The sequence below is a fragment of the Dasypus novemcinctus genome, chromosome 22 (genome assembly GCF_030445035.2).
Source record: "Dasypus novemcinctus isolate mDasNov1 chromosome 22, mDasNov1.1.hap2, whole genome shotgun sequence".
In the NCBI taxonomy this organism is placed as follows: domain Eukaryota; kingdom Metazoa; phylum Chordata; class Mammalia; order Cingulata; family Dasypodidae; genus Dasypus; species Dasypus novemcinctus.
The window spans coordinates 42,746,072-42,767,128 of NC_080694.1; the positions used below are offsets into that span (position 1 = coordinate 42,746,072).

General features: G+C 42.7%; 1 protein-coding gene across 3 annotated transcripts in view; it reads left to right on the forward strand.

Annotated features, from left to right (window-relative positions):
* Positions 1-21,057, forward strand: part of GCNT2 (glucosaminyl (N-acetyl) transferase 2 (I blood group)) — a 252,516-nt gene that overhangs the window by 40,125 nt on the left and 191,334 nt on the right. For all 3 annotated transcript variants that reach the window (XM_071210963.1, XM_071210967.1, XM_058285213.2), the window contains exon 2: positions 7,165-7,262. The gene's annotated coding sequence lies outside the window, so the exon portion shown is untranslated. The remainder of the gene's footprint in view (positions 1-7,164; positions 7,263-21,057) is intronic.

The window sequence follows — 21,057 nt, forward strand, 5'->3', positions numbered from 1 at the left end:
AAAGCAGGTCCCTTAGACAGCTTTTGGCTCTTTCCCTGTTGTTTTGGTAGAGCATTCAGCTCTGCCTGTTAGTCCCTCACCATCTTCCCACAATCCTCCAAGGGAGATTTTTCAGAGGTGTTTCCATTGGGAACAAACTCAGGAATTCTGACTGCCAAGTCTGACCCATAACTTCTATGCCAATGAGGAGTGCCAACTTGTAATGGTGGGGTTCTTTCAGACACTGCAGTCTCTGGTTGAGGAGTCCTTGTGGAAGGGCAGAGTTGCTGGGAAGAACTCTTGAGGTGTGGTGAATGAACAGCTTACACACTGGCTTTGAAGTCAGGGCCGATTTAAGTCAAAGCAGATCTGCCACAGAGTGATTTAGGGTGAGTTACTTAGCTTCACAGAGCCTCAGTTTCCCTGTTTGTCGAAAGGGGTGATAATGCCACCCTCATTGAAATGTACTGACTCTCTAGATTATTATCTTTTTAGGAGGCAGGGATTGTGCCCAGGAGCTTGTATATGGGAAGCAAGTGTGCAAACCACTGAGCTACACCCACTCCCCTAAGATTATTTCTTTTTTTTCCTTCCCCTCCTCCTCCCCTGCCCTGCTCTTTTTGCTGTCTGTGTCCATTTGCTGTGTGATCTCCTGTATCTATTTCTCTGTTTGTCTTCTCTTCTCATCGTTCTCCTCTAGGATTCACTGGGATTCAATCCTGGGGACCTCTGATGTAAAGAGAGGTTCCCTGTCAATTGCACCACCTTAGTGCCTGGTCTCTGCTGCACTTCACCTTGACTCTCCCCTTCGTCTCTCTTTTGTTGTGTCATCGTCTTGCTGCGTGACTCACTTGTGCAGGCACTGGCTCACCACGCAGGCACTTGGCTTGCCACACGGGCACTTGCGTGGGCACTTGGCTTGCTGTGCGGGCACCCACAGACACTCGGCTCACCACATGGGCACTCAGCTTGCTGCGCAGGCACCCACATGGGCACTTGGCTCACCATGAGGACATTTGGCTCACTGTACGGACACTCGGCTCACCGCATGGGCACTTGGCTCACCGTGCGGGCATGCTTTCTCTTCTTTTTCACCAAGAGGCCGCAGGGATCGAACCCAGGTCCTCCTATATGGTAGGCAGAAGCTCTATCACTTGAGCCCCATCCGCTTCCCAGATTATTTCTTTACCAGTGCCACCTATGACTTGGGGACCAGCTTCCTATCCCTCTATTTAATTGTTTTATATGTGTTTGGGATGCATGATAAAATCTTTGGATGATTAAAACAACATTAAAAGAAAGGAAAGGGGTGGGAAATAGGTCCTTAAAGTTTAGCAGACAGTTTCTCAAGTGAGTGGAGGATGCTCTGGCAGGCTACTGGAAGCAAATAAACATTCGCCCCAGTGGTGAGACAAAGCCATGAGTAGCCTTTGAGCCATCACCTTACCCACTCATAACTAATCCCAACAAGCAAATCTAAACAGCTAATGAAATGGATTTCATAGTAGTCTCCATCCATTTCAATTTAAACCTTGCCTTGAGAAAACCAGGGCCATTTACATTTCTCTCACCATTTTTGAGACACTCTTCTACCTTCTCAGGTCAGGGCAGCCACTGGTGGAAGTCTGGCTCCCCCTTTCCCCCTGAATCAAAATCAGTGACTTGGAAAAGGCGTCCCATGGATGAGACTGACCAGGCCATTTCTCTGTTCTTTTTGTTGTGCATGCATGTATCTTTCCATTAATGTCAAGTCAAATGGAGGAGGACCCATTCTTACGAAAAGCCCTGCTGCCATTTGCATCTGTGAAGGAAAGGGCCTGGACCTGGCCTCTGGATGAATTCAGAGGCTCTTGCTGCCCCTGCTGCCTCCAGTTGAGTTTCCCCAGGATTGCAAGTCTTTGGAGCTGCTGCATTGATTTCCTCCTCAGAAACTTGTAGACAAAGGGCAGTACCTGCTTATGCAAGGAGGGCAAGAAGGGCGATGAAGGATTACAATCTTTCATGCAGTCAAGTAAATGCTCTGCAAGAGAGGCTGAGTAGGGCATTGCAGCTCTCCAGAATCCCAGGCAGTAACTAGAGAAGCCTGCTTCACATCCTTTGCATGAATTTCCAACATTTTGATTAGGTTCTGTCTTGCTTGCAATTTTAAAAAAGACATAGCGTATTTGGCTCTTTGCATGAAAACATTAGTCATGGAATGGGAAATCTGAATTAAATTAAGTTAAATCGTAACTCAATTTAGAGCAGCTCCTCCTGGGATCATCTTTAAAATCTCTGACCAGCATTTAAAAAATGCTCATTAGAACAATGGTCACGAGTTTTGGAAAGTATGTGGTCTGGGCTGCACAAAGCTTGCTCATCTTTTGACTGTTTTAGAATCACCTTTGCAAAAGCAGCTCTGGCTGTGAGTTCTGCAATCTCATCACCTGGGCTTTTTGCCTCCATCTAGCTTGTACCAAATGCGGTTTACTAGCCCGAGTAATTACCACTGGTGATGTCTACCAACAGCAATCATTTCTTCTTAGATTACGAGAAACTTTATGCTTTCTCTACGTATATATGTACATGTATATGTATATATATATATATATATATATATATATGTACATGCGTATATGTGTGAGTGTGTTTTTATTTCTATTTGTGGTTTAATAACGAATTTTTTTAAAAAACATTTATTTATTTATTTATTTATTTATTTATTTATTTATTCTCTCTCCTTTCCACCCCCCCCCCAGTTGTCTGCTCTCTGTGTCCATTCGCTGCATTTTCTTCTGTGTCCGCTTGTATTCTTGTCAGCAGCACCCAGAATCTGTGTCTCTTTTTGTTGCATCATCTTGCTGCATCAGCTCTCCGTGTGTGCAGTGCCACTCCTGCACAGGCTGCGCTTTTTTCACGCTGGGTGGCTTTCCTTAAGGGGTGCACTCCTTGCGCGTGGTGCTCCCCTACGCGGGAGACACCCCTGCATGGCACAGCACTCCTTGCCCGCATCAGCACTGCGCAAGGACCAGCTCACCACACGGGTCAGGAGACCCGGGGTTGGAACCCTGGACCTCCCATAGGCGGTCCTCCAGGCGGTCCCATAGGTGGATACTCTATCCATTGAGCCAAATCCGCTTCCCCAATAGTAATGAATTAACCAACCTGAGATTTTCTTTTTAATTTTCTGCCAGTGACCTGCCTTGGAGCATTATTTCGGGTGAATAACTTTTCTGTTGTATGATGTATTGCTCATCCCCCTCTTTTTCCCCAATAATTTTTATTTTGCATTGGCTAAAAGGTTGGCGTGAGGAGACCTGGGTTGCAGAGCCTTTGGTTTGTCACTCACCACGTGGCCTTGGGCAGATCACTTAATCACTTAATTTCTGAGCATCTGGACTACCAAGTCCATTGGCTGATGGGGGAACTGAATGCGAAAATGTATTTGGAAGTCCTGGGTGAGCACTGTCATTACTCTTGCTCAGGAAATTCTCAGACTCTGTCCTCATTCCAGATTGTGTTTAGCTACCTTAGAAATGCATGGCCCTATTGTATTAAGTAGTATACCAGTTTTGGCCCCACCACATGTAAAACAAAGCGTTAGGTGCTGGGAGTTGGGGGACAAGGGTAGGAGTTCAGAAATCAACAGGACGTCACCTCTGCTCTCAAGGATCTTTGAATCGAAGTCTTGTATGTTACATGGATGTGCTTGGTAATAGTTGTTTTTAACTCACTCGTTCCAAGTCCACTGGCTAATGAAGGTTAAAGGTGATTCATGTCACATTGCGTATGCAAACGTCTTTAAGTGTAAGTGTGAAATACCTGCAGTCAGAATTTATAAAAGTTATAAGATGCGTGTAGTATGTTCATATACTCACACAAGCAGGAAGTTTGCAGATTCGTGCTTTTGTAATTTTAAGCAGAGTCCGTCCCTGTTGGGTGGATAGAGGGACCTGCCCTGCTGAATTTTGGCACTGCTCACACTTTTTTTTTTTTATCCCCCTCCTCCTGCTGCTTTTTGTGTGCTGTGTCCATTCACTGTGTTCATTTGCTGTGGGTTCTTCTGTGTCTGTATTTATATTTATTTGTATTATTCGTGTCCCTCTTCCGGCTTGCATGCTCTCTGCTCTCTGTCCATTCACTGCATGTTCTTCCATGTCTGCTTGTCTACCTTTGTTTCATCATCTTGCTGTGCCAGCTCTCCACAGGCTGTCAGCTCTCCAAGGGCGTAGGCCAAGCCCACTTTCACAAGGAGGCCCCAGGACACGAACCCAGGGCCTCCCATATGGTAGACGGGAGCCCAACTGATTGAGCCACAGCCGCTTTCCCACTTTTTTTAATAGGGAAGGGAAGTGGCTGGAATTCTTTGGCCCACCCCCTTTTTTGCAATTCCTGCAGAAGTGGCTGGCAAAACCCCAAGGCATGGAGAACTTCTACGATAGGGTATTTGCCAACCACTCCAGTCTTATCCACACCTTTCCACCACTTTTGAGCTGGATTAGTCCTACGCAGTATCTCTCCCCCCCTGCCACCCTTCCTCCCCAATCCCCACTGTCCTCATTGCCAGAACTAGCCAAATTTTAGTTACACTTATTTGAATCTCTCTAAAACCTACCTATTGATTTTGGGAGGAGCAAGTGTTTATACTTATAACATGGATTAATGCTGCTTGTAAAAACCAACCCCTCCCCCCCATCCCAATTTTTTTTTAAAGCAAAACAGAACAGGAGCCAGCTCTGTGGAGCTAGGATGTGAGACTGGTAGGTTTTTATTGGAGAAAGGAGGGGTTCTGGAAAAGGCTGAGATTGCACCACTAATGCCAGGTTGGGGGAGGGAGGGGCTGGTTCATCAGAAAAGGAATAAGAAGGAAGTAGTTTCTGCCCAGAGGTAAACCCAAAAGGAGTGTGTGTCTGTCTATCTATCTTTTCAAAAGTATAAAGAAAAAAGTAAATAGAAAATCTGAAAATCCTACCCCAATGTCTATAATTTGGTGGCATCTCTTTATGAATACCCAGATGTACCTTTTTTTTTTTTTTGCAGTTTGGGGGCTGGGCATTGAACCCAGGACCGCAGAGGTGGGATGAGTGCTCAACCACTGATCATATCGGCTCCCTTAAATTGATTTTTTCATTGGTTTATTGTTTGTTTTTAGGAGGCACAGGAACAAAACCTAGGACTTCCCACGTAGGAAGCAGGTGCTTAATCGTTTGATCCACGTCCATTCTTTCCATTCTGACATAAACGGGATTCTATCATGGGTGTCATTTTAACCATGAGTATCTTTTCCTTCTTTTTCCAAGCGATGCAAGGTTCCTCTGGGCTCAGAATCTTGCTCAAGCTCACATAGTAAGTGCGGGAGTCAGAACTCTGCCCTTCTCACCAAAGGAGCAACCCAGTAAGCCAGGGGTTCTTAACCTATTTTGTTCCATGGACCCCTTACTAAGTCCACACTATACTGTGTATTATTTAATATACATACCATACCTGTACCAACAAGTCCCCACAAGAATAGTGGGGTTTTTTGCTTTTCAATTCAAGCTCACATGGGAAGCGGACTTGGCCCAGTGGTTAGGGCGTCCGTCTGCCACATGGGAGATCCACGGTTCAAACCCCGGGCCTCCTTGACCCGTGTGGAGCTGGCCCACGCGCAGTGCTGATGTGCACAAGGAGTGCCCTGCCACTCAGGGGTGTCCCCCGCATAGGGGATCCCCATGTGCAAGGAGTGCACCCCATTAAGGAGAGCCGCCCAGTGCAAAAGAAAGTGCAGCCTGCCCAGGAATGGTGCCACACACACGGAGAGCTGACACAACAAGATGACGCAACAAAAAAGAAACACAGATTCCTGTGCTGCTGACAACAACAGAAGCTGACAAGAAGATTCAGCAAATAGACACAGGGAACAGACAACCGGGGTTGGGGGAACGGGGAGAGAAATAAATAAAAAATAAATCTTAAAAAAAAAAATTCAAGCTCACAGACCCCTTGTTAAGAATCCGTCTGACTACTGAGAGGAAGATTAAAGCTGTGAAGGTTTACGCTCCTCTGGCCTTGAACCAGCTGGTACTCTGCAGACTCTGGGCATGTGCTGCAGACCTGATGTGGGGCCAGAAGTTCCATCTTCACCGCAGTCCTAAAAGCCAGGCTTCCTCCTTACTTGTGTCTGCCTGTGCAATAAGGGTGCGAGCATTGCCTGGAGAAGAGCTGCTCATTATATTTTTTTAGAAATAAACTTTCTTTTGGAATCATTTCAAATTCACAGAAATGTGGCAAAGAACATAGAGCGTGTTCCTGTGTGCTTATCAACCAGTGTCAGTTTTCCCCAATATCATGTCATATTACCTGTGCATATTCGTCAAAACTAACACATTGACATGGATGCATTACCACTAACTGAACATCAGCTTCATTCAGAGCTCGTCAGTTTTTCCTTTCTCTGGTCCAGGATCCATCCCTGGGTACAATGTTACATTTAGGTGTCAGGTCTTTAGTCTCCTCCAGTCTTTCCTAGCTTTCCATGCCCTAGTCTTTCAGGTTTGAGTGCTGGTCAGGCATTTTGTAGAATGTCCCTCGATTTGGTTTGCTCAAGTGGCTTTTCTCATGATCATACTGGGGTTATACGGGTTTGGGGGAAGAAGACCAGAGAGGAGAAATCACATCACATCCGAGGGTGGCACTGCTGATGTAACCTTTGATCACTTGGGTAAGGGACTGTTTTCTCCACTGTCAAGTTCCTAGATGCCTCTTCCCACATTCTGGAAGGTCATCACTAAGTCTAGGCTGTACCCACAGGGAGAAGGGAAATGAAGCCCCACCTCCTGGGGAAGGGGAAGATTTAGATGTTTTTTGAGAACCCAGAATCTCCCTGTTCTATCCTACCCTGTATATAATCTGTCCTTTCTTTCCATTCTAGAGCTCTGCCAGGGAGACTACGTCCATCGTTTCATAGCTGATTCCTATTGAATTGTGTTGTAGGCACTGCGGTCCTAGGTCACAGAAGTGAACAGAAATAGACTAATGTGACAAGACATGAGGGGGAGGCAGAAAAGGGAAGTTTACACTGAGCTCTTACATCAATTCAGTGTGGGGCATGGGTTGAATTTGTGCTATTTCATCGAAAAAATCGAAATGGAAATATTTTCTTCTTGAGGTAGTTGTGAGAATGTTTTGATATGTAGTACTCATTAAATGTTACTTTCCTCCCTTCAGGAAGAAAATGATATGGCAGAGCTGACAAAACATGCACCCCGGTACCTACCTGCTGGATTGAGACCTGGTGCTGCTGCTTCATTGCTGTGTGATGTTGGGTGAGTTACATAATTTCACAGTGCCTCAGCTTTTTCTTGGGTCAAAGGGGGATAATTGTATCTCATGTGAACATGAAATAATCTATCGTATGAAAGAATATAGAAAAATGACTAGTATATAGTAAGTTCATTACAAGCATATGCAAATATTCCATATCATTTAAAATAATCCTATCTTGGGCATCAGCAGAAAAAAATACCATAGGCATTAATTTAATATTAACCCTTCTATAGATTACTATACCAATTCAATTATTTTTCTTTCTCCCAGATCCCCCAGCCCCAAACACATTATTGAGGTAGAACTGAGATACAAAAAAAATGTGCTCAGAGAAAAAATAGCTAGAGGACAGGTGGAGACTGTCTGGAGGGCTGCTCTGGGGCTCAGGACACCAGGGCGAGACGAGACTCCACCCAGAAGAAAGAGGGGCAAAGGAAAGGAGTCTTAGCTGGCTGGAAAATCCCACGAGTAGAGCTATAAAAGCAGTAGCAGGTACCTTCCCCCCACCTGCGTAGCAAATAGAGGTCTGTGGGCTGCAGTGGCTGAGGGTTGCAGTGGCTGCGGACTAAGGGGATTGCAGGGGTCCTCTTCCCCAGGAAAGGGGAGAGGAAGGGACACAGCCTACAGAAAATTCAGGTTTTGGCCAGGGAACTTGGTCTGCTGTATTGGAGGGTCATAGACTTCCAGGCTGGGTGGGGCCATGGCAAACAATTGCCCTGAGAGTCTGCAGGGAGCTTCTCAAACACCCTCCCTACTGCCTGGGGCTGCTTGCAGAGGAAGCAGAGGGAGGGAGGGTGTCACCTGCAAAGGGTGGAGAACAGACTCTGAACTTTGTCCGTGAGGCTTGGTCTGACCTGGGGACATGGGTTCTGTACCTCCAACCAGCACAAGGAGTTACACGGAATGAAATCCACCCCAAGCATCTGGGGTCTGACCTGTGAGGTCTTCCCAAGAGTGCCATCTGCTGGGCAGACCAGAAAAGTGCGCAAAAAAGAAAAAATAATAATAAAAGAGGCAAGCAGGTGACTTTACTGCTACCTTCTCTGAGGCACCCGTTACTGGGTCCTTAGCCTTGGCTTGAGCAGTTAAACAGGGGCAATCCTAAATATCCTAGTACAAGTTGAACCAAGAGTCAACAAAACAAAACAAACAAAAAACAATGGTAGCACACAGCTACTTAATAGTAAATTCCTAGGGAAGAGAGAGAAACTGAACATCAGATTAAATTCAGTATCAGAATCAAATGCCTAGACATGAGCAAAAAATTACAAGCCATACAAAGAAAAGGAAGATATGACTCAGGCAAAGAAACAAATCAAAGCTCCAGATGAGACACAGGACTTGAAACAGCCAATTGATGAGTTTCATACATATTTCCTAAATCAAATCATGGAGTTGAAGGACAGCATGGCTAAAGAAATAAGAGACTCTAAAAGCAGAGCAATTGTAGCTCAGTGGTTGAATGCCTGCTTTGCATATAAAAGGTCCTGGGTTCAAGCCCCAATACCTCCTAAAAAAATATTCAGACTCATTTCTAACAATAAAGTCATTAAGAAGACACTGAGTGAGTGTAAAGAAAAATTTGAAATCTTGGATTAGAAAAACAGCAGAGCCTATGGAATGAAAGGCACAATAACTGAGATAAAACATAAAGTAGAGGGAAGCAGATGTGACTCAAGTGATAGAACTTCCACCTACCATATGGGAGGACCTGGGTTCGATCCCTGGGGCCTCCTGGTGAAAAAGAAGAAGAGAAAGCAAGAATGCCCGTGTGGCAAGCCAGTGCCCACACTAGTGCCTGCATGGTGAGCCAGTGCCCCGCGCAAGTGAGTCATGCAGTAAGATGATGACTCATCAAAAGAGAGACAAAGGGGAGAGTCAAGGTAAAGTGCAACAGAAACCAGGAACTGAGGTGGCACAATTGATAGGGAACCTCTCTCCCCATCAGAGGTCTCCAGGATTGAATCCCTGTGAATCATAGAGCAGAGAAAATGAGAAGAGAAGACAACATAGATAGCAAAAACAGCAGGGTAGGAGGAGGGGCAGGGGGGAAATAAATTAATTAATAAATCTTAAAGAAAAATAAATAGAGGCACATGACAGCAGATTTTAAATCATGGGAGAAAGAATCAGCAACATAGAGGAAAGAACAATTGAAATTGAAGAGAAAGAAGAACAGAGAGAGAAAAGAAGGTAAAAAATTGGCAGGGGCTCAGGTAATTGAATGATGACATGAAGCACATGGATGCTGGACATTGTGTGTCCTGCCATGGCCCACTGGGTAGACTGGGGGAGAGGGTGGACTACAATGTGGACCACTGTCCATGTGGTGTAGCAGTGCTCCAGAATGTATTCACCAGGTGCAGTGGATGTGCCGTGATGATGGAAGAAGTGGTTGATGTGGGAAGGGTGGGGTGGGTGGGGTGGGGGTGTATATGGGGACCTCATATTTTTTTTAATGTAACATTTAAAAGAAAATAAAGAAGAAGAAGAAAAAAGAAAGTGGGTAGAAAGGATAATCTAGGGACATAAATTCCAATTGAAAAAAACCTAGAGAATAAACTAGGGAATGAATAACACAATAAACCCAGAGTTAATGGAGGAAAAAAAAAAGAATCACCTTGACAATTTAATAAAATGAAGATTCCTGGATAAAAGTTTTAAAAAAGACATAGGCTAACAGAATGGATACGAAAACATGAACCATTCATAGGCTGACTGCAGGAGACTTATTTTAGACCCAAGGATGCAAATAGACTGAAATTGACAGGTTGGAAAAAGATGTTTTGAGCAAGTAGTAACCAGAGGAGAGCAGGAGAGCTATATGGGTGTCAGACAAAACAGACTTTAGATGTAAAAAAGCTTCTACCCCACTTCTGGTACCAAATTTTCTATTGGTCAGCCAAAGGGGTACTGATGCAAAATACCATTGGTTGTTTTTTATAAAGGATATTTATTTGGAGTAGAAGCTTGCAGTTACCAGGCCATAAAGCGTACTTCCCTCACCAAAGTCTATTGCCATGTGTTGGAACAAGATGGCTGCTGACGTCTGCCAGAGTTTAGGCTTCCTGGGTTATTTTCTTCCCAGGGCTCATTTCTTTCTGGGTTCAGCTGCTCTGCTCCTCTGTGTGCTTACTTCCCAGGCTCCAGTTCAAAACTCCAACCTCCCTTTCCTCTGTACTGCCATGTAGTTTTCTCTGTGAGTACCCATCCACTTGGTGTCCTACTGATGTTGCCCAATCAAAGTCTTAATCATTATTTAATCATGTAAAGGTGAAACGTCTGAATCCAATATACTCTAATATGCCCAGAGGGACAAACTAATTTACAAACTAATCCAATATCTATTTTTGGAATTCGTAAACAATATCAAACTGCTACAGATGCAGGAGGCCTTTATGCATTATATACTAATAAAAGGGACAATCCATCAGAAAGGAATAACAGTCATCAATATCTATGCACCTAACCAGGGTGCCCCAAAATACATGAGGCAAACCCTGGCAAAACTGAAAGGAGAACTGGATGCCTCACAATAATAGTTGGAGACTTCAACATGCCACTCACATTAATAGATAGAACAACTAGACAGAGGATCAACAATGAAACAGAAAACTTGAACAATATGATAAACAAGCTGGATCTGACAGACAAATAATATACAAACATTGCACCCCTAACCAGCAGGTTATATATTCTTCTCAAGTGCTCATGGATCTTTCCTTAGGATAGACCACAGGTTTGGGCCACAACACAGCTCTCAATAAATTTATGAAGATGGAAATTATAAAAAGCACCTTCTCTGGTTATAATGGAATGAAACTGGAAATCAATAATAGGCAGGAGAGGGGGAAACTAGCAGGCTAAACAACAAACTCTTAAACAATCAGTGGGTCAAAGAAGAAATTACAAGAGAAATTAGTAGATATCTCAAGATATCAACATATCAAATACAACACATCAAAACTTATGGGATATAGCAAAGGCAGTGCTGAGAGAGAGATTTATAGCCCTAAATGCCTATATTAAAAAAGAAGAAAGAGCTAAAATAAAAAACTAACTGAACAACTAGAGAAGCTAGAAAAAGAACAATAAACCCACCCCAAAGCAAGCAGAAAGAAAGAAATAACAAAAATTAGAAAAGATAAATGAAATTGAAAGAAAAAAAACCAATTGAGAAAATCAACAAAATCAAAAGCTATTCTTTGAGAAGATCAACAAAATTGACAAACCCCTAGCTAGACTAACAGAGAGAGCGAGAGTGAGAGCAAGAGAGAGAGAGAGAGAGAGATCAAATAAATAAAATCAGATAGAAAAAAAAATTACACACTAATCTCTCTAATGAACATTGATACAAGAATTCTCAAAAAAAAATACTTGCAAATAGAATCTAACAGCATATAAAAACAATTATACATCAATCAAAGTGGGTTTTATTCCTGGTATGCAAGGGGATTTCAATATAAGAAAATCAATTAAAGTAATTTACCACATTAACAAATCAAAGGGAAGATCATTAACAAATCAAAGATTACATGATAATCATGATCAATGCAGAAAAGGCATTTGTCAAATCCAACATCCTTTGAGGAAAACACTTCAAAAGATAGGTATAGAAGGAAAGTTCTTCAACATAACAAAGGGCATATATAAAAATCACACAGCCAACGTTGTACTCAATGGGGAGAAGTTGAAGGCTTTCTCTCTAAGATCAGGAACAAGACAAGGATGCCCACTGTCACAATGGTTACTAACATTGTGCAAGAAATTCTAGCTAGAGCAATTAGGCAAGAAAAAGTAATAAAAGGCATCCAAACTGGAAAAGAGAAGTAAAACGCACACTATTCACAGATGACATGACCTATATTTAGAAAACCCTGGAATATTGCCATCAAAGCTACTTGAGCTAATAAATGAGTCCAGCAAAGTGGCAGAGTACAAGATCAACAAGCAAAATTCAGTAGCATTTCTATACATTAGCAATGAGCAAACTGAGGAGGAAATTAAGAAAAAATTTCATTTATAATAGCAACAAAAAAACCTTAAATATCTAGTTATATCTAGTTATTAATTTAACCAGGAATGTAAAGGATTTATATTCAGAAAACTACAAAACACTGCTAAAATAAATCAACGAAGACCTAAACAAATGGAAGACCATTCCATGTTCATAGATTGGAAGACTAAACATCATGAAGATGTCAATTCTACCCAAATTGGTTTATAGATTCAATGCAATAACAATCAAAATTCCAACAGCCTACTTTACAGAAATAGAAAAGTCAATTACCAAATTTATTTGTAAGGGAAAGGGGTCCTGAATAAAAAACACATCCTAAAAAAGAAGAACAAAGTTGGAGGACTCACGCTCCCTGAACTTACAGTGTATTATGAAGCTACAGTGGTGAAAAAAAACATGATATTGGCATAAAGATAGACATATTAATCAATGGAATCAAATTGAGAGTTTGAAAATAGCTCCTCACTTCTATGGTCAACTGATTTTTGATAAGCCTACCAAGTCCACTTTTCTGGAACAGAAAAGTCTCTTCAATAAATGGTGCTGGGAGAACTGAATATCCATAACCAAAAGAATGAAAGAGGACCTCTATCTCACTCCCAATACAAGAATCACCTCAAAATGGACCAAAGACCTAAACGTAAAATCTGGGACCATAAATGTCATAGAAGATAACATAGGAAAACATCTATAAGAACTTGTAGTGTGGTGGTCTCTTAATCCTTACATCCGAAGCATGAACAACAAAAGAAAAAATAGATAAATGGGACCTCCTTAAAATTAAACCCTTCTGCACCTCAAAGGTCTTTGTGAAGAGGGCAAAAAGGCAGGCTACGCAATGGGAGAAAATATTTGGAAATCACACATTTGACAAGGGTCTAATATCCATGAAATAAAAAGAGTCCCTACAACTCAACAATAAAAAGACAAATGACCTGAATAAAAAATGGGGAAAAGACCTGAATAGACATTTTTCTAAAGAAAATACAAATGGCAAAAAAAAAAAAAAAAACCCACATGAAAAAAATGCTCAGCATCACTGGCTATTAGAGAAATGCAAATCAAAGCTACACTGAGATATCAATGCACACCTACTAAAATGGCCACTATTAAAAAGAGAACTGCCAGTGTTGTAGAGGATGTGGAGAGATAGGAATGCTTATTCACTTCTGTGGGAATGTAGAATGGAACAGCCACTGTGCAAGTCTGTTTGGTGGTTCCTAAAGAAGCTAGATGTTGATCTACTATGTGATTTAGTAATATTGTTACTAGGTATATACCCAGAAGAACTGAGAGCAGTGACACAATCAGACATCTGCTCATGGATGTTCATAGCAACTTTATTCACAATTGCCAAAAGGTAGAAACAACCCACACGTCCATCAACTGAAAAATGGATAAACAACGGTGGTATGTACACACCGTTGGAATACTATATTACTCAAATTGATTTATAGATGCAATGCATTAACAACGGAATTGTTATTCAGCTGTAAGAAGAAATGAGTTGTGAAGCATATGGCAACATGGATGAACCTGGAGGATATTATGTTGAGTGAAGCAAGCCAGACACAAAAGGACAAATATTGTATGACTTGGCCATTATGAACTAAATATAACGAGCAAACTCATTATGTCAACAGAGGAAAGAATGTGGTTAGAGAATAGAAAGCTGAAGTTTAATCTGTGACTCAGGATGAGCCTCCACCCCCTTGCTGAGTCTGATCAAAACCCAGATACACAGACAGGCACAGGAATCGGAGGCTGCCATTTTTTACCCTGCCATCCTAGAGAGGACTAGAGGATCACTTAAGCATGAAGCCCCCAAGAGGCTGGGCCCACGGAGCATCTCAAGAGGAGAGAAACTCCCGAGAGGCTCAAAAAGCAGAGGCCCCAGGGAGAAGAAGACAACCCTATGCCTGGTTGCCCTTGGCTGAGCTCAAACCTTGGCAGAGATCAACGGCCGTCTTGCTTCAACACTTGGCACCTGACGTGGGTGAGAAAGCGCCTCTGATAGTGCCTTAATTTGGATATTTCACGGCCTTGGACTGAAAGCTTTTACACCAAATAAATCCCCTTTATAAAAGCCAAACCATTCCTGGCAGCTCTTTGGTAAATTAGAACAGGGGATTCTTTTCAAACAAGTACGGCTGACACCTTCCAATTGTACTCACTTCTAGAGGGATGGAATATACCACACTTGCTGGATGGAACACCCAGTGTTTCCCATGGACCTCCCGTGGAATACTAACTAGTTTCTTGCATTGCTGATAGGGCTTTCAATGAAAGGGTTCTGTGCAAAAATGAGTTTGGGAAATACTGGATTAAATAGAGCCAACCATGTTCTTTACTGTATATGATCTCGAAAAACCCCAATGGGTTCATTTGATTTGTCCAGCTCCAAGAAGGGAGGAATTAGTATTTCGCAAATCACCTTTTTTTGCAGAGTAGATCCATCATAAAAATTGTTCAATAACTAGGAGACATTTAAGCTTGAACTATAAGACAGTAAAACAAAATAAAACCAAACATAGACCTCAGGCACTGTTCTGGTTTTTTTTTTTAAGATTTATTTATTTATTTCTCTCCCCTTCCCCCCAGCCCACTTGTCTGTTCTCTGTGTCTATTTGCTGCGTCTTCTTGGTCCGCTTCTGTTGTTGTCAGCAGCACGGGAATCTGTGTTTCTTCTTGTTGCGTCATCTTGTTATGTCAGCTCTCCATGTGTGTGGCACCATTCCTGGGCAGGCTGCACTTCCTTTCATGCTGGGCGGCTCTCCTTATGGGGTGCACTCCTATTGCGTGGGACTCCCCTATGCGGGGCATGGCACTCCTTGCGCACATCAGCACTGCTCATGGCCCAGCTGCACACGGGTCAAGGAGGCCCGGGGTTTGAACCGCGGACCTCCCATGTGGTAGACGGACGCCCTAACCACTGGGCCAAGTCTGCCACCCCTCAGGCACTGTTACAGCCCATCACTCCATAGTTCCCTGCTGGTAAGCCTCTGGCTCAGGAAGGATATTAAATGTGATGTTGGCCTATGCATCTCAGTAACCATGAGGTGGGAAGTCGAGGAGGGTACAGAGGATGTGGAGAGAAGAACTTCCTACCACCCAGTCTTTCATGGCTCTGGAAAGGATATGCAGAAAGAGGGACAGTATTTAATTTCTTCCTGATTAAACTCTTAATTTCATTAAACTAAATACAAATTTCCATGACACAGAAAGTAACTTAATTAAAATAACCTACATGGAAACAGAAAGTAGATTTCAGGGTCCCAGGGGTGGGCCTGGGGCTGGGGAATGGGCAGTTCAGGCTTAGCAGGTACAGAGTTTCAGTTGAGGTCACGGAAAAATTTAGTAATGGATGTGGTGAGGGGAGTACATTATGAATGCAAATATCAGCACTGAACTGCTTATGAGAAAGTGATTGATATGTGAAATGTTATTTTGTATATATGTTACCACAATAAATTTTTTGAAAAATCCAGATACTATTTCTTTTTTCTTTTCATTAACACAGGCTACCCAGAAGGCTCTGGGACTTCTCAATAGAGTTAAATATCCTTGCATGAATGAATATATAAAATTAGGATCCCTGTGCATTCATTCTTTTTTTTTTTTAAGATTTATTTTTCATTTCTTTCTTTCCCCTTCCTCCCCCCCCAACCCTCCCGTTGTCTGTTCTCTGTGCCCATTCTCTGTGTGTTCTTCTGTCACCCCTTCTGACCTTATCAGCGGCACCTGGAATCTGTGTCTTTTTGTTGCGTCATCTTGTTGTGTCAGCTCTCCGTGTGTGTGGCATCACTCCTGGGCAGGCTGCACTTTCTTTCGTGCTGGGCGGCTCTCCTTACGGGGCGCACTCCTTGCGCATGGGGCTCCCCTACGTGGGGGACAACCCTGCATGGCAGGGCACTCCTTGTGCGCATCAGCACTGCCCGTGGGCCAGCTCCACATGGGTCAAGGAGGCCCAGGCTTTGAACCGCGGACCTCCCGTGTGGTAGACGGACACCTTATCCATTGGGCCAAGTCCGCTTCCCTGTGCATTCATTCTTAACCACTTACTCTCTCAAGAATTCCATCTAAGCAAGATGGTCTCTATCAAGCAATATGGTACAGTGACGTGATAACAACTGGATGACTCCCTTCAGATAAGAGACAAGTTTCCTGATATTTCCATAGTGATTGCTTGACGGGTCAATAATTTTCAGCAAGCATTTCACCAGCTTTCATTTCTTGCACATGCTAGCTGGGAATAAATGGGTCATCCATTGGTCACGGAACTAAATCAAATATGAAAATTCAAGAATGAAGAAATATTCATTACTGTTAGTGGAAAGATAAGGGGGTTCCCAAGGCTATTATTTCACATGTCTTTTCTGCATCAACATCAATTACAAAAGTGTTTTAACTTTCATTGAGCAACATGGAACTACTTATAGAACATTTCTTCTATCCTTGAGAGATTTCTATGCTAAAAAGATATTGTTAAAAGTAGTCTCAGCCAAAAGAACACTATTAGCTTAATTTATTAAAAACACAAACCAAAAACCTTCCCTGTTTCACAAAGGATTTGAGGCAGCTCAGACTGTTACTGTGCTCTAACTAGGCTACTAAAATTATACACATTAAAAATTTACATCATATTCTATTTGTATGACATGTCCAGAATAGGCAAATCTGTTCATCCTATACTTGTCCCTCTTTTGTATATTAGAAGCAAATATATTATTCTCTAGGTTTACAGGTTCACAGATGGGGAGAGGAATTGTGCCCCAGGACAACTCTCACATAAACAACTTAGTAAGACTTTCTACTAAGCATTGTGTCTGAAAAGATTTAAGGCTTTTGGGCTATTGCGATGGAATTAGTGTACTTTGCAAATGGAAAGAACATATCATTTTGGGGTGCAGAGGGTAGATGTAGTGGTTTGGAACTGTATGCACCCCAGAACTTTAAATTTCTTCTTGAATGTAATCCATTCCTGTGGGTGTAAACCCATTGTAAGGAAGAGCTTTCAATGAGTCTACTTCAGTTAAAGTGTGACGCAGCTCATTCAGGAAGAGTCTTGACCCTACTGCTGGAGTTCTTTATAAAGGGATTGAATACAGAGAGAGAGAAAAAGTTACAGGAAGCAAGAAACGGAAGCCAGGACAGAAGGGGGAGGCCAGCAGTCCCCGTCACTTGCCTTGCCATGTGGCAGAGCAGCCAAGGGGCACCAGCAGCTGGCCTTGGGGAAGAAAGCATTGCCTTGATGATGCCTTGATCTGGACATTTTCACGGGCCTCAAAACCGTAAGCTAATACGTTCCCCCTGTTTAAGCCATTCCATTTCATGGTATTTGCTTGGTGCAGTGTAGGAAACTAAGTCAGGACCACCGGTTAAAAAGTCTCCACTTTATTCTCTTCTTAACTTTTCGTTTGAAGCATTTTTCTCTTGACCAGTCTGCTGTATGGCTGTATCATAACTTATTTCACAATTTCCCCTTCTGTTGTTCCTAAGTGTTTCCCTTATTATTAATGCCATGATGACTAGCTTGAAGCAAATAGCAATATATTTTGGTGCATTTAATTAGTTCTACAGGATTAATGTATTTAGAAGGGGGACTGCTACGTCAAAGAATAGGAGCATTTAAAAAATCCTAACGACTCCAGCAGGCGCAGGGCGGGCTGAGCGGAGCCCTACTTGCCAACACGGCCTGAGCCATGAGCAACAAAAACCACCAGGAGCCCAGCGTCAAGGACAGGCGCGGGAGGCAGGCACTGCGCCTCCTCGCCGCCGCTGGGGGAGGGAAGGTTCTTAGAAACCCTCCTTGAACCTGCTCGTGTCCGCCTCCTCCCTCAACCCGCCTGGAAGTGTCCTCTGTCCTTCTACCCCTATGGCAATGTCCTCGCAGTACCACCAGGTGCTGAGTGGCTATAGGCTGCCACCCCATGGCTGCACCCAGGGAACCAACCAGGAGCCGCCAGGTATCCCCAAAGCAAATACGCTGAGCTGCTGGCCACCATCAAAGAGCTGGGGAAAGAGAGCAGACTCCCTAGGCGGGGAGCAAGAGTGCAATGCACAGCCTAGAAGGAGGCGAAATTTACGCTAGAGGACTGGCTGCAGCAGAAGAGAATGCCAGGTGCTAGCCGCATTGTTAGCTTCCAAGGCTTTCCAACTTCTTTTTTTTTTTTTTAAGATTTATTTATTTATTTATTTATTTCCCCTTCCTCCCCACCCGGGTTGTCTGTTCTCTGTGTCTATTTGTTGCGTCTTCTTTGTCTGCTTCTGTTGTTGTCAGTGGCTCAGGAATCTGTGTTTCTTCTCGTTGCGTCACCTTTTTGTGTCAGCTTTCCGTGTGTGTAGCACCATTCCTGGGCAGGCTGCACTTTGTTTCGCACTGGGCAGCTCTCCTTACGGGGCACACTCCTTGCGCGTGGGGCTCCCCTATGCGGGGGACACCCCTGCATGGCACGGCACTCCTTGCCCGCATCAGCACTGCGCGTGGGCCAGCTGCACACGGGTCAAGGAGGCCCAGGTTTTGAACCGCGGACCTCCCATGTGGTAGAGGGACGCCCTAACCACTGGGCCAACTCCGCCGCCCAACTTCTTACAAATTCGGAAATTACAGTTCACTTCCCCCCTCAGATGAAATTATTATTTTCAAAATGTTAGTGTGTTTTTATTTCTCCCCTTTTCCCTCCCATGGTTTACTCAGCTGTGAACTCTTAAGATTGAGGAAAGATTTTGCCATTGATCAGGATTTATGTTTTAAGTAGTTAGAAAGTTACCAGGTTTTTGTTTTTGGTTTTTGGTTTTCCCCTTAAGTGTTGATTTTTTAAAAAAATATGGAAAAGTTACTTATCTTACATCAAACAGTTGTTTGCCTCCAAGATACCAGTATCTTGCTTTAATTTTCTCTTTTGAATACATTTATGCTATCAAATTCTTCTTTGTTCCATTTCATAAGCTAATACTACTCTAAGTATTCTGTTTTCAGTAAAATGGGGTAGCACCAGTTTGGCATACAGTGTAGAGTCTTCTTAATATAACTTCTTTGTTGCTTGACCATTTGCATGACTATTAGTGCTTTGAAGTTAACTAAAACGTGCACAAGTTATAAATACAGAAGAGCAACCTAACATGTCTAACAAGGACCTAAAATTTTCATACAGAGACTGTATGTAGCTTTCAGTTCTGTGTTTCCTGTAAGTTGATCAAAACGTTTGGGGGAAAAAAATGACTAAAAGTTTGCATTTTGTATGTATTTATTACTTGATGTAATAAAACATTTTCAATTTAAAAAATGATATGAATAACAATACTCCCTCTTGTAATGTATGGGTGTGTCTTTCATACCCACCAATATTGAATAATTACATTAAAAAAATTTTAAGGGGAAGCAGATTTGGCTCAATCGATAGAGCATCCACCTACCACATGGGAAGCCCAAGGTTCAAACCCAGGGCCTCCTGACCCATTTGGTGAAGCTGGCCCACGTGCAGTGCTGATGCACACAAGGAGTGCTGTGCCATACAGAAGTATCCCCCATGTAGGAGGGTCCACGTACAAGGAGTGCACCCCGCAAGGAGAGCTGCCCTGTGCGAAAAAAGTGCAGCCTGCCCAGAAGTGGGGCTACACACGGAGAGCAGATGCAGCAAGATGACTCTACAAAAAGAGATACAGATTCCCAGTGCTGCTGACGAGAATGAAAGTGGACACAGAAGAACACACGATGAATGGACATGGAGAGTAGACAACTGGGGGAGGACGGAGGGGAGAGAAATAAAAAGTAAATCTTTAAAAAATAATAAATTTAAGGACCACTTTTGCCAATTTAAAAGTAAAAAAATAATATCACAATGTTTTGATTATAATTTCCTTGATTACAGATAAAGTAATTTGTCATTCACCTATTCATATTCTTTGCTCATCTTTTTAAAAGTTAGTTTTCTACCATTTATATATTGCTTTGTAAGATCATTTTATATCTTAGAGTTTAATGCTTTGTCATTTGTTACAAGTTTTTTTGCAAATGGTTTTCTTTTTAACTTTGTTTACAATGCTGTGTATATTTTTCTTTTTTATATACTGACATAGTAAATATTAGGTGGTCACATCAAGCAGTCTTTTCCTATAAAGCTTCTTGCTTTTTGGTTTAGAAAGGAGTATTATGCTGGAAAGAAACGCTGGGTTCCCATCCTAAGGCTGATGTTTGCCAGTTAAATCAGGTTATTTCATATCCCTGAGCCTTCATTTCCTTAGGTTTTAAAAAACAAAGCTGGGGCATTATTTCTTTCATCTGCTTTCTCAGAGTGTGGCAAAAATAAAAATGCATGCATTCATTCTGCTAATTTTGGTTGAGAGCCTACTACATCCCTTGTACTGTTATAGGTGCTGAGGGTTTAACAGTGACTAATAGAGAGAAACCATGTGCTTACATTTTAGTACGGGAGGCAGACAACGAATGAGATAAACAAGCAAAAGAAATAGTATGTTAGTGATATAGTCTAAGGAGAAAAAGTAAACAGCAGGGATAAGAGTTTAAATGTTAAATAGGTGGCAGAGAAGCCCTCATTTAGGAGGAATGCTATATAAAGACCTCAAGGAAGTTAGGAAATGAGCTCAATATATGCAAATATATGGAGAAAGAACATTCCAGGTGGAAGGGATGGCCAGCACAGTGCCTGGAGGCAGGGCTGGGCTTAGTGTGTCTGGGTGGGTGAGCAAGGGGGAGACCAATGGAAGAGGTCATAGTGGAAGTGAGCAGCTCCTTCATGAAGGGCTTTGGTGTT